The 17,713-nt window shown below is 41.5% G+C and overlaps 1 long non-coding RNA gene across 2 annotated transcripts in view; it reads right to left on the bottom strand.

Annotated features, from left to right (window-relative positions):
• Positions 1–17,713, bottom strand: part of LOC147023490 (uncharacterized) — a 153,521-nt gene that overhangs the window by 12,420 nt on the left and 123,388 nt on the right. The window lies entirely within an intron of this gene.

Genomic DNA, 17,713 nt, shown 5'->3' with positions numbered 1-17,713 from the left:
GATGTAATTGTGATTAGTAAGGCCAGGCAAGAAAATAGAATTTCAGGAAGGGAAAAGTTAAACATATTCTATACCAATGCCAGAAGTTTAAATAATAAGATGGACGGAAGAGCTTTAAGCCAAAGTACGAGTAAATAGCGAGGGAATGCTATAGTTGTGAGTAAATAGCGAGGGTATGCTATAGTATGTGAGACATTGTTTGAGGAGGAGAGTAACTGGAGGACAGGATTAGAAGGCTACAAGGTGTATCGGTGTGATAGGAAGAGGAGAATAGGAGGAGGAGTAGCAATCTTGGTAAAGGACAGCATTGCATCAAGAGAAAGGGTGACATTAAGGAGGGAATTAATGTTGAGGATTCTGTATGGATAGAGATTAGACAATGTAAAAACAGTAAGATACTGGGAGGATGCTTTTGTATAGCTCTGGGTATGAAGGAAGAGGAGGAAGGAGGAGTACATGAAGAATTCAAAAGGGCCACAAAAGGTAAGAATTAGTCCACTATCCTGAACTCAGGCTATTAGATTTCAGGAAGGCAAAACCTTGAGGGTATGAGGAAAAAGTTGGATGATGAACATTGGGAGACTCCAACAACAGGACAATCAGCATCAGAGAAATGGGAAACCTTTAAAGACCAAATGTAAAGAGTGCAGAGTAAGTACATTCCAATGAGGTGTAAAAGTAGAAGTGGAAAGAGACCAGGGTGGTTGAGCAGTGAGATAAGTAATGCTATCAAGGAGATGCAGAAGGCATTTATTAGGAATAATGCAACAGGACTGGAGTTAGATTTAATCACTATCGAAGTAAACAGAGGCAAGTTAAGAAAATAACTCGGCAAGCTAAAAGAGAGAATGAGAAGGACATGGCTCAGAATATTAAACAAACATAATAGCAAGGCTTTCTGTAAGTATATCAGGGGAAAATAACAGGTTCGGACCAGTGTGGGCCCATTGAGGAATAGCACTGGGAGAGTGGTTCGTGATGAAAATGAGATGGCAAGCTTATTAAACAGGTATTTTGCTTCAACATTTCACAAGAACAGTCAGGAGAATTGCCAATAGCTGAGAGTATCAATCAATGAGGTGAGAAAGGGCTTTTACAGAAGATCCAGGTTGAAGTGGAGGAAGTAAAGGAACAGCTGGGAAATCTAAGAGAAGATAAGGCTCCACGTCCAGATAATATGTACTCAAGAGTATTGAGGGAGGTGGCTGAGCAGATAAGCAAGATGTTAACGGATATTTGCAATAGCTCACTGGAGTCAGGAGAGGCACCAGAGGATTGGAGAGTAGCAAATGTAACACCATTATTTAAGAAAGGATCCAGATAAGAATTGGGGAACTCGAGACCTGTTAATTTGACTTCAGTTGTGGGGAAGGTGTTGGAGACATTAATTAAGGACCAGATGATGAACCATTTAAACAAATACAAGCTAATTAAAGGTGGTCAGCATGGGTTTACCAAAGCGAGGTCTTGTTTAACAAATGTTTTAGAGTTCTATGAATCAGTGTCTTATTAGGTGGATAAGGGAAAGGCAGTGGACATAGTATATCTAGACTTTAAGAAAGCATTTGATAAGGCACCACATGGGAGGTTGTTCGCCAAAGTGAGGGCTTGTGGAGTGGCTGGTCAGGTAGCTAATTGGATTGCAAACTGGCTTCGTGATAGGAAGCAAAGAGTGGCTGTGAGTGGGAGGATATCTTTCTGGGAGGATGTAAATAGCGGGGTACCTCAGGGATCAGTACTCGGACCATTACTATTCATTATTTACATCAATGATTTGGATAATGGGGTAAAGAGTAAGCTTTCCAAATTTGCAGATGACACAAAGCTTGGAGGTAAGGTGGATAGCAGAGGGGGTCGTGATCAAATTCACGAAAGTGTTGATATTTGCATAGATTGGGAAAAAGATTGGCAGATGGAATTTAACCTGAGCAAGTGTAAGATGTTGGGGATGGGAAATAACAATGAAAATAGAGATTCCAGGATGCAAGGTGTAATTTTGGAGCATGTCACACAGGAGAAGGATCTGGGGGTGGTCATAGATATAGGAGGTAAGCAGGCAGCACAGTGCCAGTCAGCTATAGGTAAAGCAAATCGGGTTTAAGGTTGTATTCAGAGGGGGTCATTTATAAATCAAATGAGGTGGTGTTAACATTGTACAGGAATTTACTGAGGGCCACATCTAGAATATTGTATGCAGTTTTGGTCACCACAACTCAAAAAGGACATAGATGCCACAGAGAGGATTCAGCGCAGAGGTACTAGATTGCTTCTGGGACTAGCTAGACTCAGCTATGAGGAGCGGCTGAAGGAGACAGGGCTTTATACACGAGAAAGGAGGCGGTTATGAGGGGATATGATAGAGATGTTTGAGATAATGAAAGGTATCGATAAAGTAAGTGCAGATGAATTATTCAACAGAGTAGACAGTGATAGGACCAGAGGCCATAGCCTGAGTGTAAAGAAGAGGAGAGTTTAGATGTTGGTAAGGCAGAGGTCTTTTACTCAGAGTAGTTAATGCATGGAATGGCCTCCCTGGAAAGGTGGTGGCAGCAGAAACAGTAGAAAATAAAAAAATGACCGTTTTTACAGCCATTTTTCCCTGCTGTGCAGGGGTTGGCTTTTTCTTGAGGCAATGTTTTATGGCCGGATGCCCTTCCTGACGCCAACCCTGGTCGCCTCTTACGACACACAGGGATATGGTACACCTATTCTAACCGGGGCATACACCGGGACCAGTACACTGGTACTCATTTCGCCAACCTCGGAAGGATGACAGGCTGAGTCAACCCCCTGGTGTTAATTCAGCAGCCAACGGGGCTTGAACTCAGGACCCTGGGATCCCAAGCCACCACCCTAACCACTAAGCCAACACCAGGCTTGCAGCAGAAACAGTAGATAAGTTTAAATTAGAATTGGATGGGTACCTAACAGTTATGGAGATGGAGGGTATATAGTGATGTTGATATGACTTTTAGGTAGCTTGAACATTGATGGGTGATTGTGTGCATGTGTACGGAGTGCTGTTGGTGGGGGTCTCGGCAAAGGGTGTTGTGTGGTTGATGTGTGTTTTTTTTTACCAAAGCTCTTGCCCCCTTCCCTTGGAGGGGGGGGGGGGTGAGAGGAATACAAAAAACCCTACAAAAAACACTTAGTTTAAAAAAAAATAACATTTTGCATTTTTATATTTTGATCTGGTGTTGATAAATTGGTGTGGTGTTGATGTGGCGCAGGCATGACATGCTGAATGGCCTCCACCTGCATCTAATTTCCTTGCAATTCCTTGTGTCCTGTAGTGCACCAGGATGGTGGCCAAAAAGTAGAGTGATGGATAGATCAGGGTAAAAATAAGAGCGAGATTTAGAATACACATTTAAGGTCAGGTAGTATTGCCATGATGTTCACAGAAGTGTCTCCTGCTCCAGTGTGCACAAAGAACAGAATCATTGGAAACACACTGACAGTGTGGCTTCCCCATGGCTATTTCTCACATCTTCTTTGCAATCTTCTCGTTTTAGGCAGTACAAAATTTAAACAATTCTTGCTGGAATCAAGGTATGTTGTCTTATGTTTGGAATTCCATTTTGTGGAACATTAAGATGTTTCAATCAACTATTATAATGCCAATTAGCAACGTTTGGCCCAAGTCATCACCCAATGTGAAAATCAGGATGTGTTTACTCACTGATATATAAACAAAATAAGGCTAATTGGATGCTTTCAGTAAAGGTTTCCAAGAGGGTATGACGTAAGGCTGTTTTATAAAATCCTCCTCACCTGTTTAATGCTAAACCTCACACACAACAGACATGCATGGGAGGACAGAAAGACAAGAGGAGAGGGAAAAAAAAGAGAAGGATTATGCACTGAACTGGGATACTTCCTGCAGCACAGTGCAGTTCTCAGTGGTCCAAATGTACCTGCACCAGGATCCCGGCTTTCACGGTGTTGTTTTCCGTACCTCACTTCCTGGCCCCATACAGGCCACCATGCACAACAAAGGTCTAATAACAATAACTCCACACCAGAGTGGAACTTTCAAATGGACAAATAGAGGAAAAATGGCACATTTAAAAGGGATGATGAGGTGCCATCTGAACATCTGTTTTCTGGTGAGGCAGCTAATGTTAACACACAGATTAAGAAGTAGCTAACTAATCTAATTAAATTATCGCTTCCCTTAGGCCATTCTCGTTTCAATATCTTCATTCTTATTTCATTTGGAAAAATGCACTGCATCCCCGATGGTTCAAAAGACGTCTCGCCACAACAAAAGATGAAAGTACAGCTGTCTACAACTAAGATTACTATATTTACTCCATGTAATGTCAGTCTTATACCAGACTTGGTCACGTAATGGCGAGGGTGTCCACTCTGAGTCTGGGATGTCGGTGGTTCAAACCTTGTCCAAGTCATACCAAAGACTTTAAGAAATGGCATGTGCTGCTTCCTTGCTTGGTGCTCGGCATTTAAAAGGATAGAGCATGGACAAGCAATGCTGGAAAAGCAAAGGCAAATCACCCAATATAACCCTTGCCAAGAAACTGCTTCAGCAGCACCAATGCTCTGCAAAGAGTATGGTACTCAAAAAAAATTTTCAACGTCAGTCTTACACCATGGACATATGCAAATAATTACAGGAGGCAAATTAAATGCAAAAATTTTGTAACTCGGCTGAGGCCAAGCGGGGCGGGGTTGAGGCCGTTTATTCCTGATACAGGAAACACCCTGCAACCCGTGCCTACAGAAAGCAGACTTTTTGGAACGCTGGCCATCCAATTATCACGTAACTTTGTTTAAAAATCCCCCGTCAGTATGTGCTCCTATATTGAAATTTTCATGCCATTCGCTCAAGTGGTTGCGGAGAAATCAAATTTAAAAGCGGATGAAGGTGAAAGCATGAGGGTGGGAGAAAAAAAAAAGAAAAAAGTGAGGGCCTCAGCGAACGTTCCACAACATGGTCAAGGATGGTTGTGGATGCCTATTACTAGGTTTTGAAATTCCACGTGCAACTGTGGAGTTTCAAAACTGTGGTTTCCTGTTGTAAATATAATTCAGTTCACATATCAATCATATACTCATTTGTCATACTCATTTCCTCACACTACTACAAACGTGCGTAGTAAAAGAATACAGATTATAATCCCTTCATCGTGATACAGCAATCTTACTATAATTCACCGTCTGTCTGTCTGTTTGTCTGTCTGTCTGTCTGTTCCCAGGTACCGCAAAAACGGCTGAATCGATCGCAACCATTTTTTGGGTGTGTAATTCTGGGACCCCTTGGAGTAAAATAGGCAGAAATATAATAACATGTCCCACTTGACAACTCCCGTAGGTATCAGGTGCTTCTAGTAAATAAAAATGAGTACTTTACTTGGCTTTTATGCTCAGTCTCTGCACAGAGACATATAAAGAAAAAAGACAAATGGACAACATAAAAGTTGTGATTATTGAGATATTCTTTCCTTTTACTGGCTGCTTGTTAATCCCCTACCGGTTTCATTGGAGGGGACTATTTGTTTTCTCTCCGTCCGTCCGTCCCACCTGTAATTTTTCAGACTTTTTACCCCATGCCCTTTAACATATTTAACTGAAACTTGGTACACGGATTTATTATGAGAAGTTACAGAACAAGTTCAAGTTTCAGGGTGTTTCATCAATTTTTCATAGAGTTATACCCTTTTTGGACTTAGAAATATCACATATTATACATGGTTCAGTGTTCAGCTGCCCTGACTCCACTCCATTACTTTACACCCGTTGGCTGGACAGCTGGCCTGACTCCACCCCAATAAAATCATGCGCCACCATTGCATGAAGCAGCACAGATCGGCAGGCCTCAGGCCTTAGGCCTGGGTGTTAGTCTCTGGTCCAGTGCAATTGGAATGATCCCATGTATATAACCTTGATGTATCATATATGCACATAAGCTGTACGCATGTTTTTGCTTCATGTATGTACATCGGGTTATTTTTAATATCAGTATGAAATAGGCAAAGCATAGAAACGAACGAAACACGGTATGGTTGAGTTTCTTCTTCTTCATTTTAGTTCCGGTATCAGCTCGAGTGTGCTTTAAAGCAAACTAATTGTTATCTCCGGTTTGTTATCCTAGTTGCCTTTATTGCTTTCTAGTCTACAAAATATATCAGGAAATGAAAATAGTTTTTCCTTTAATTTTTCTGAATAGACGCAAACATGGTGCCTTACAGAGTTTCTTCTTCTTCATTTTGGTTCCCGCATCGGCTCGAGCATGCGTTAAATGCAAACAAATTTGTATCTCCCGACCATTCATTGGGACTGGTAGGGGACATGTATTGCAAAGCAATTCTCCCTCTTGTTACAATATGCATGTTCGGGATCCTGAATAAATTCAGGAGTAGGCAGAAAGTATTCAGGGGAGCAAATGGACCAACTTTAGCTCGGTATTCCTCCAGCATGATGTATCAAAATTATTGGTGAAAGTGGTGCAAAATCACTAGCACACGAGAGCGTGGGCTCGCTCCTTCACAAAGCCACAACATCGTGGGAAGGTAGTTTCCAACTGCCAATCCATGTCGCTGGATTGGCTGAAAGAGCAAATTTGCCTTCAAAGCCAGCATTGTCAAATTTGGCCAATCCAATATTTAGCCTGGCTTCAAAGATACAGTTCTTTTGTTCTTACTTTCCATCACTTTTAAGTATCTTATGCATCATCATCACATGTCTTTTTCCTCCCATCATCACAGGCTGAGGTGTCCCTCCCAAAATTCCCCCCCCTCCCCCAATCATTAGGCCGAGCAAGTCCCAAGCTGTTATTAATTTAATGAGTTGTAAATGGACTGAGGCATTTTCCTCTCACAGCAATGTTTACACAGCTGCCTTGAAATAATAGATTGTCATTCCTGTGCTCAGACCAAGGGTCTCTTCAATGAGATGAACAGGTAGGGCATGAACAAAAACTATAGGATGAGATTTGAGCTCAAAGAAGAGCCTTTTAGGGTAAACAACTTGACTAATGAATGCAGATTTGCAAACATCCAGAGCGTATTCCTTTCCCCAATGATCTCATCCATTAAACAACTCCGACATATGATATTCCACTGTACCTTTCTTGTCCATTTAAAATCATTAAATCCTATCACACTTTCCAACACCCACCCTTCAATGCTCGTAATACAGCTCACTCGGAGCTGGAGTGAGTTGTAATTATACAACTACCTTGAAAAATAAATAAAAAATGCACAAAACAGCAAATCAATTCAGCCCAAGATAGTTTCAATATCTGCAAGCAAAATGAAAGAGAAAAGCGTTTTTATGTCAGTTTACAATCATCAAATTCTGGGGGGGAAATAGGTGAGGCTCACATTGTGTTGTGTGGGTAATTGTTACCCATGTATTGCTAACGCTATAACATTCACTGCTGTCATCATGATAAATGTCACCACCACTGTCTGATTATATTATTTTACTGTCATTTGGGAAGTCTTACAACGGATCATGTACTTTAGGTGGATTTTGCTACGCAGGTAGTAATTAGTGAAATGATCTGTCAAACGTTTCCACGGATCTGTCTGTGTCACCTCTTGAGATAAGACTCAGCTCCTGTTATGCCAGGTACGGGTTATATTTCTTACAACGTGGAGCAATGTCTATCAAGCGCATCAATGTGAATATAAATCAGAAATAAATGTCAGCTTATCATTTGGATGGCAATGACGTCACAGATGAGGGAGTATAAACTGCTCAACTCCATTCTCCATTCACATGCAGTGTTTACCGTTGATTAGTGTCCGCCCGCGGGTGTTCCACTTTGTGTGTCTGGGACTTGAATGCACAAAGGAAATTATTTGTCCTTGAGCCCAGACCCAACAAAATGGAATTCCATTGAGCAAAAGGATTACAGAACAGGATCAAATAAAGGGCAAAATAACAAGATGACTCGGGACAGCTGTTTCATCACATGGGTCCACACGGACATCGGTTGAAGGTTGACAGTAAGAGAGAATATTTCCTCCAGGACAATGGCAAGATATTGTAAAATGATCCTTCATTGCATTGTAAATTTTATACCTCTTTTTTAAAATCATTTTGAGAATGATAAAGTTTTTTTTTTGCTGTTTCAAAAGAAGCCAATTCATTATTTGAGGAATAACCTTCAACCAATACTTCAGCCAGAGAACCTTTGTGGCCCATCTTTCATGAACCGGTTGGCCAGACCTGATGTTTTGTTTGCTTGAAGGGAACAGGAATTTGTAATTTGTTCAGGGTGCCGGTAATAACTCACTGACTCTTTGCGAAAGACATTTTGGGATCTTTAAAGTTCACCAATGAATGCAGATCGACGATACACCTGACAACGTCCATCCAAGGGATGGCTCAGCTTGTGACGCAATGCCCTGCCAATGAAGCACCGATACGATGGTTTAAAGATGGGTGGGGAATCAAACCCAAACTAGACCTGATCTGCAGCATCAGGTCAAACTCAAAGGCTCATGGAGAAGCTTGTACAGAAATCGCATGCAAGACAAGGACAATAGAAGAAGAGTAAACTAGAACAGCACTCCGTAGAGCACATACCTCTACCAGACTGAACAGTTTACGTTTTGTATCCCACTGATAGGCCAGATCTGGATCCGGACCTTAACCATTATCGAATCGGTTTGTTCTTGTCACACACCCAGCCTGTCCACCAAATTTCAACAACAACCTTTTGAGATGTCCTGCTCACAGACAGACAAACAGACAGACAAGCCGGTAGGCGGACATGGGTAGTCGACTACCCAATAGAACCTGACGCGATGGGCCCGTTCGATGGGGAATGACCTGAGGATTAAGCACAAGAAAATTCATGATTCTAGCTTCAAGGATTAATGCTGCAGATTGTTTTTTCGTTAAAATACCCCCACATTTAGATGTTTTTTGGCCGTTGCTAGGCAACGGAGGGTTACATAGCAACGGTTCTTTCTCACACATAACTAGGGCATACCATGAACCTACCATACCAGTCTCTGAGATATAACGAACTTCGTTTTTTTATTCTTTTCGACCAGGGTTCATTCAAAGTCTATCTTCTCCGACAGTTTTCATAGGATCCGGCTGGAAATTTTTGACAATATGGCTGAATGTACTGCCCACAGTCGCTCGTGGCCCGATTTTTGATTTTCGAAAAAATAAATTTTTTATGATTTTTCTAAAATTTCAAAGTCCCGTTGCTGGGCAACGGATGGGTCCAGAGCAACGGTTCTCATTTGCACACAACTTGGTCATGGTATGAACGTACCAACCAAGTTTGATCGAAATCGCCACTGTATTAACTGAAATCGCCATTTTAAATACTGATAATAAAAGTAGGAAAAAAGAAAATCTCAAAAAAAAAATTTCTTTGAGATTTTTTTTTCGACTGGATCGACTACCCAACAAAGACAGCCAAACATGGGTGAAAACATAACCTCCGTCCACCTTTGGTGACGAAGGTAATTAGCAGTAATCACAACCATATCTCAAGGAAAATTTGAATGCTAAAATAATATCAATTCTCCAGTTTAAAGAAAAATGATCGTGTTCAAGCTATGCAATGCTCCGTTCATGCTGAAAAGAAGGTAATGGATAAGAGGAAGAAAATAAATCAAAGTGATCCAGTTATCATGTTGGCAAGGCCTCCCAGATATGTTTTTCAGTTTATCTTTAACGTGTTGTTTGTTTAATCTCCCTTTCTCGTTTATTCGTTGCTACAGACACACAATGGTGCAATTTGCGTGAGAGTTGAGCATGGTGTCGCCTTGCTCGAATATATCATTAACTCGTTGTTTTTCATGATGAGCTGAAGGGTGTGATGTAAATATAGCTTGAAGGGTGTGTGTGCAACTTTGTTTAATTACCTCTGCCACCTTCGGTTTTTACCCCATCTGTTTGTCTGTCTATGAACAAAATATCTCAAAAAGTTGTGAACGGATTTGTAGGAAATTTGGTGGAAAGGTTGGGTGTGTGACGAGGACGAATTGATCAGATATTGGTGAAAATCCAGATTCTGATATAATTTTTTAAGTCATTCTTCACCATTGAGTGATAGGGCCCAATATATTGCAAGATATCTCAAAAAGTTGTGGACGGGTTATGACAAAACTTGGTGGATGAATTGGTTAAGTGACAATAACAAGTTGATTCGATTTTGGTTCAGGTCCGGATCCATATCTAATCTATCAGTGGGATACAAAATGTAAACCGTTAAGCCTGGCGGAGGTATGCACTCCACTGTGCGCTGTTGTAGTTATTTTTTGTTTTGTAAAAACAACACCAACGTTGTAGTTTTTCTGGAATGTCATGGACTATTGTGTCTTTGGACTATGTAGAATTCAAAGAAAAAGTACAGAAAGCTTTCTAAACTTCCCTCTTCGCTCATGATGGTGGGTTCCCAGGTTCAAATCTCATATGCTTTATCAACTTTCCCATTATTTCCTTTTGTCCGATGAGATTTGAACTTTGGTTTCTAATTCTCGATTCAGCAGACAAACTCAAATGTTCCTTTAATTCATTAAAAGTATACAAATATCTCCTAACGTCCTAATCCTGGGTGCTATGGAGGAGTTTAAGCTCCTCCATGAGCTTCCCCATAAGATAATCTGTAGAATTTTGTGGATCGCTCTGGACAATAAATTACCTTCACCCTCCACTTTCAATCATCCGTGCATACGTCATATGTCGATATAACTTTTCCTCCCACACGCTTACAGCCTGCAGTTAGTTGGAGCCTTGAATTAGTCTTCAATTACTTTAATTTACTGTTTATGGAACTGAACTCGATTGTCATAAAATTAATCTTTGATGTGTTTTCATCTTTTTTGCACAGAACAGTCCTTTGCTTGGATAGAATATCCTATTATTGTAAAAACAACTAAAGACACCAGGACTCAAATTCCACTACAGAAGGCCGCCAAAATAGAATACGTTGAGGCTGCACTAAAAATCAAGGATGAGCAAGTCATGTAAGGTGATCGAAGTCTGACCCTGATGGACGCAGACCCAGTCACACCGGAGATAAACTCTGCAGAATGGTCCTGAGCAAGCATTAGGTGGGCAGGGTAGGGTTATCTTTACTACGTAATTGATTTACTCGCCAAAGATATGGTATGCTTCTTCTCCCCAAATAATTTATCAAGCTGGAGGCATGTCCAGATCCCAAAATAACCACAATGAATAAAAAATACAGGTTTTCTATTCTAGTGTGTGTGTGTGTGTGTGTGTGTGTGTGTGTGTGTGTGTGTGTGTCCTCCATAACTGCAAAACCATAAAACATTGCAGCCTGAAAGTTAGCGTGCATACTAAGGGAACTCCAAAAGAGTGCACGAGTGAAAATTGGCTGTTTGGGTTAATTAAAACACCCCTTGTGAAGATAATTAATGGCCTTATTATATCCTTTATCAGGCACATCCTCAGCCACCTCACTCTCCATGGGGTCTTAAAGTGATTCCTGGGTTACCTTGATGGAGTCTGAAGCCACCATGTTTTTTGGCCTGCTCAACCATGCCTTGTCATGGAACAGGCCACAACGATTTCTTAATGATAAAGTTTTTTTTTCACTTTCCTCACATTTCATCATATGTTACTGATTAAAAAAAAAAAAAACTTGAATCATCTAGCAGCTCATCATAGCTATGAATTGCTGGATACATTGCAATGTGTAGAAATGCTTGAAGACGCTAGCGCTTCATCGAGTGCTTAAGCCACTTGGCGAGCACTCCACAATATTGGCACTGTCACTGTATACTGTGTATCGATCGACTTGAGCAAAGTTCATGGGCGACTCACCTGCGTTGGCCACGTGTTGTTCTGCAGTGCAACAGGCGGTGGCTGGCTCACTGAAAATGTGAAATTTTATTTTGCATGACGTTTCCCATTTTTGTACGATCTTCCATTATACGACCCGTCACTTCGGCATAGATAAATACAAATAAAAATGAAACTTTTCGTTTTTAAAAGTTTCTTCAACCGTTTCATGGAATGCCACTTGTTGAAGCCACTTGGTGTGCATTCTTCAAGCTTCATTGGTGACAGAGCAGTTTGATATCGGAGGTAGGAAGACAAAATAAATTATATGATCACAATGAGTAAAAAATGTTTTCAGTTGTTATGAAGTCATGAATCGCCATATCATGGAAGGAAAGCCAAGTGGTATGCATGCTCACTCTTAGCTGTCTCGTCTGGGTATGAATCCCGACCCAGCTATAAACTGTCAACTCGGTGTTTCACAGGCAGAGTGATTCAATGATGTATGTGCCGTCTCTTGGATGGATGTGAAGCTCGATGTCAGATCTGCCAGAATCCTCCCTCCTCCCCTCTCTCACCCCTCTCCCCCCTCTCAACCCCCCCCCCCTTAATATCCTCGTCAGTGAAGCGAAGGGTTGTATTTGATAGTAATTAATGAAGAAAAGTGGATAGGAACCCAAAGCAAATTACAGGGAAGAGAGAGTGGTTGGCGATGCATTTATCTAAACAAATACACCTGATGCCTTCTTAATATAACTCTTAAGACACCACGTATGTACAGGAGAGGAACGAGCCATGAAAGGAAAAAGAAAAAAAGATGGGAAATAGAGGTAGGATTGGTAGGCCTTCCCTCAGCCTGAAGTGCTGTAGGCTGACTACGGTCTGCCATGGAGGCAGAGTCCATGCCTTGACATGGCAGAGTCTATCCCATCGCCAACACACACACACACACACACACACACACACACACACACACACACACACACACACACACACCCTAAACAGGGTCACTCCAGGCTCCACCAAGTAATAACACAATTGGCAAGTCGATGTATGGGCTGGAGGCACGGTGAAGATGCATGCTGGTTGAGGACAAATTCCAGGTGTGGAGCAAACAATGACTCACGACCCTCATAAACTGCCAGAAGAAACCCAACTCAACTGCACTCACTCTCCAACTATAAGCCTGGCATTGATGTAGTGGTTGAGGTGGCTGGCTTATGATCTTACGGTCCTGAGTTTGAGCCCCGATGGCTGCTGAATTAACACCAGGTGGGGCAGACTCGGACTGTCATCCTTCCGAGGTCGACAAAATGAGGACCAGTGTACTGGTGGAGGGGCACATCTTCAGGAGCACAGCATCAGGGGCATAGCATCAGCGGCACAGCCGTGCTTCCAAGAAAAGAAAGTTAACCCAGCAGCCAAGCTGCCATATGCAAAAATAACTCTTCAACTGGCCCAGACTGAACTAAGACGCGATTGCACTGCACTTATAAAGGCTATGGGGCGTGATGTTGCCATGACTCCACATTGGGCCAAGTGCTGCATTGGCCCGAGCACGTGGTCCTTCTTGTCCAATCACGAGTTGTCTCCCAAGCGTCGTGACATCACACACCGAGCCCCGCCACTAGCCGAAGGCATCTTGCGCCATCACATGAGAAGCAATTCATTACATAGAGGTTAATTCCTGGTACGATCCTGACAACATTAATTGGCATAATTACAAGACAACTTCTCTAATTACTTAATATCTGTCTCATTAATTAATCCCCTTAGCCCCTAAGACATTTTCAACACAGTAGCTCAGGTAAGGATGGTCAATTGTATTGCTCTATAGTGAGTGATTGTGATGCCTGTGAGAGGGTATCATCACAATGTGAATGTGCTATCGGTGTTTGTTCATTCCGCACCCTTTAACTGTCTCCATTCCCCTTCCAACCTTACGCTCTCCCTCCTCCCACATGCCACCTCACAAAAAATAAAAATAACACAATGGTCATGTCCCTCCTCCTGCACCATTGTTTCCTCCCCATCCTCCCTAAACCTCCTCCCCCCCCGCCCCCCAACCCATTAAAATTACCTAAATAAACTCAAAGATTTAATTAATGTGGTATTGGTAAAGCACAGATATGATGGGCCAAATGGCCTCGTCCTATGTCCAAAAACCCCTTGTATTTCCTTAGGATAAGGATCAATGGTCCAACGAAAATAAATAACCATGTGGAGAAGGCATGTTAATAAAATAAAGCACCCATGTTCAAGTGGATCACTGTCTGACCCTTCATCATAACTATATTTGGGCACCATAAATACAGGAGCAAATGAACCTTTCAGCAGGCATTTCAACAAGTGGTGAGCATTTCCTCTCCAATTTTAGCTCATTTAAAATGTAATAATTTGGACTGTCACCAAAGTACTGGCACACAATGGCATCCATACTCTTTTCTTGAAGCATGCTGAGATCTTTAATGCTGGCAGATTTGACTTAAAGACTTTTAATGGATGAACCAACAAAATTTGCCAAGATTACTGACCCCAATGTTTGTCTTTTTTACGTTTTAACCAAGCATTGTGTTTAACCAAGCTACAGCTGTACTTTAACCAAAAACTAATCAGCTTGTTCTTGTCACATACCGAACCCATCCACCAAGTTTCGTCCGTATCCATACATAACTTTTCGAGATATCGTGCTGTATATCATTTTTGGTCCTATCTCTCAACGCTGAAGAATCGCTCAAAAAATTCTCGTATCCGGTTCATGATATGGATCTTCACCGGCTAACATCCTCAATTTTGAGATGAAGGATAACAAGTGCGTTTGGGAGAAGAAAAAAAAGGTTAAAATAGGATACAACAAGAGATAAAGGATCGAGGTTTTACTATGGACAATAACTTTGCCTTTTTTGAAGTTCAAGTCCTGTTGGTTGCCTTAAATCCTTTCCATCTGCATATGAGTTGATTGTGCAGACAAGTAGAGGAGGTTGATCTTTACGTCTTTACGTGTACACGTCACTGGGTCATGACACAATGACCTCTCGTTAACTCGCTGCCTGGGGTGTTTTCTGGGAAGTAATTTCAGTGGTTTCTCTGTCATATCTTACACTGTGGCAAATGTGAAACTATTCAATATTCCCAAATTATACAAGTACATCCGAATCTCCCATTTATATATATTATATATATATATATATATATAATTTTTTTAAAATTAATTTTATTTTATACACACATTAATCTTGGAGGAACTTGTACACATATCACTTGTATGATAAGGACATTAAGAGGCAATGGACAAAGCCATGCCACCTGAAGCCGTGCCAGGTGACCAGCTCACACCATCCTTCTCCCAGAAATGGGATCACATATGTAAATGTCTGATCAACATGGGTGGACACCTGGTGATAGTAGACTTGTCTACAAAATGATCTTTCTGCCTGCAGAAACAAAACAAAACCGCGTTGTTTACCAAAGGATGTTTCTCTTAGTACGAAGGCCTCAGAGAGGGGAGTGGACTCTGGGACACAGTGAATTGGTGCCAATGAAGTTGCATTGAATCTATTGTATCTATGTTATTTGTCCTAGTTGAGTCAATGGGAACGATGTTTGGCTTGTGGCTTTATTTGGTAGACTCTGCTGCCTTTTCCTGCACCTGCTATATACTTGTGGATATATATGTATACCCAATGATAATCCATAATGTATTTAATTTCTGCTCCACTCAAAACATCGTATCATTATCCTTCTTCTTTATTACATCTCGATTCAAGTTGGGGTTGGTGGCTCATGGAGCATGTGTTGTTGCCCCAACTCATACACAAACCAGTTGGCCAGGCCTGATCTTTACCATCCTCAACCCAATGCTAGCAGATGGATTTCAAGATCCATATCCGTCTGAGGAATGGCACCATTCATTGATGCCCTACCCACGAAGCTCCAATCCAACAGTTTATTCGTCGTGTTGGGAACTGAACTCAGACGAAACAATTTGAAGTCGGTGCCCTACGTCGGAACCATCCTTACAGAAAAAAAAAATGTAATCTCATTATTATTTTTCATTTCTTCCACATTGCCCATGAATTATGATAAAATCAGTTTTTAGCCATGTTTACCACCAAGTTCAAGTTACCTTTTTCACATTTAAGGGAATAAATTAACAATTATCAGCCGATTATATTAGATGTTATCATTTCTTCAACGATCTCGACATGAATATTTTCATTATCTTCACAGCTTGCATATAAAAGTCTCCATAAAAGAGTAGTGTAAAGGTTTTTTTTACTTTTATTTTTTTTGTATACACTGTCGAGGCTCGTAAGAGAGCGAACACACAGAACGTACATGGGGGAGCAGGGGACGAGAGGGGCAGGAGAGGGAAGGCAAAAACAGTGGGGAGCAGACACACGAGGAGATCTGTGGAAGGGAGAGGGATGGAGCGGGGTACATAGGGTAAACAAGATAGACACGACAGGGACTTTCAGGTTTAGCGATCATTGGACAGGTTTCGCAGGGACAGGTGGACAGGTGGACTACAGGGACAGGTGGACAGGTTTCGTTATAATTTAATTTATTTCCTCCACCACCGAAGGTGGGGAGAGATTATGTTTTCACCCCCTGTCTATTTGTTTGTTTGTTCTGTTTTATTGTTTGTCTGTCTGTCTGTCTGTGAGCAAGATATCTCAAAAGGTTATGGACAAATTCAGACGAAAGGAACTTGGTGGACACGTTGGGTGTGTGACAAGAACGAATTGATTAGATTTTGGTGAAGATCCTGATACAGATCCGGATACTATAATTTTCGAAGTGATTCTTCAAAATTGAGAGCTGCAGCCAAAAACAATATACTGTACAGCACGATATTTTTAAAAGTTGTGTACGGATTATGGCAAAACTTGATGGATGAGTTGGGTAGGTGACAAGAACAAGCCGATTAGATTTTGGTTCAGGTTCAGATGCAGATCAAGCCTATCAGTGGGATACAAAATGCAAACTGTTCAGCCGAGCAGAGGTATGCGCTCTACCAACTGCTACTCCAGTTGTACTTGTATTTGTGTTCACCATGCACAAGCATGTTTGTTCTAAATCACAAGCCGTCACATGAACTTGTTGTATTCTGTCAACTTGTTGATATCAGATTATTTCTGATCTGATTACATACCATTCTTCAATTTTTAGAGAAGGTGATACTGCAGTTGTTTCCTGGAGGAGGGATAAGATGGTTGGTTCTTCCATTGCCTTGCATTGGAAGTCCATGCAATGCAATAATTTGAAATTTGTATTGGGAACTGTCAAGCATGACAGTCAAGCATGACAGTCAAGCATGACAAGGAACTGTCAACATCAATGACTGAAGCCTATTCTTTTTGAAAGGTGCCATTGGCATCTACAACGGCATGTTTGCAGACTGGACAGCAGGCTTAAGATACCCTCCGATAGGACAACATACTTTACGATGCAAAATCCTGGCACACAAAAAGCATCGTATCTAGACAGTTGCCACTGATATTATATTCTGTAAGGAATCAAACCCAGACTAGTGCGGTGTTCTCAGACATAATCTGAAATAACTCGCCTCCCAAACTGCTGCAGACAATGCCATCAGACAGCAACTTACCAAATTCTTATGTTGTGTTAAGACATACAGGTAGTGAAAAAAAATAAAATAGGACTGCAAGTCCTGAAGCTCACATGCACCAGGAGCAACAGTCACTTAAACCCCCTGCAGACACCCCGAGACACTGATTTTTTTTTAATGCCATGGACAAACTTAGGTACATCATGGGTGATTAAGGTTGTGGTCAAGCTTCATCAAAATTGTGTGTGTTGTTCTGGAGAAGAGAGCAAGTACCTATTTTGGGGGGGTCAATAGACCCCCTTATGAGCACAGATTTTGATGCGGTCAATACACCTTTGTTCGGCAGCAGATGTGAAACTTGTGGCCACGTTTCATCAAAATCATGCGTTTGGTTCA

This window comes from Eptatretus burgeri, chromosome 7 (assembly GCF_056783735.1).
Source record: "Eptatretus burgeri isolate ZD-2024b chromosome 7, Ebu_testis_v1, whole genome shotgun sequence".
Taxonomy (NCBI): Eukaryota; Metazoa; Chordata; class Myxini; order Myxiniformes; family Myxinidae; genus Eptatretus; species Eptatretus burgeri.
This window is presented reverse-complemented; position numbering and strand designations above follow the sequence as displayed.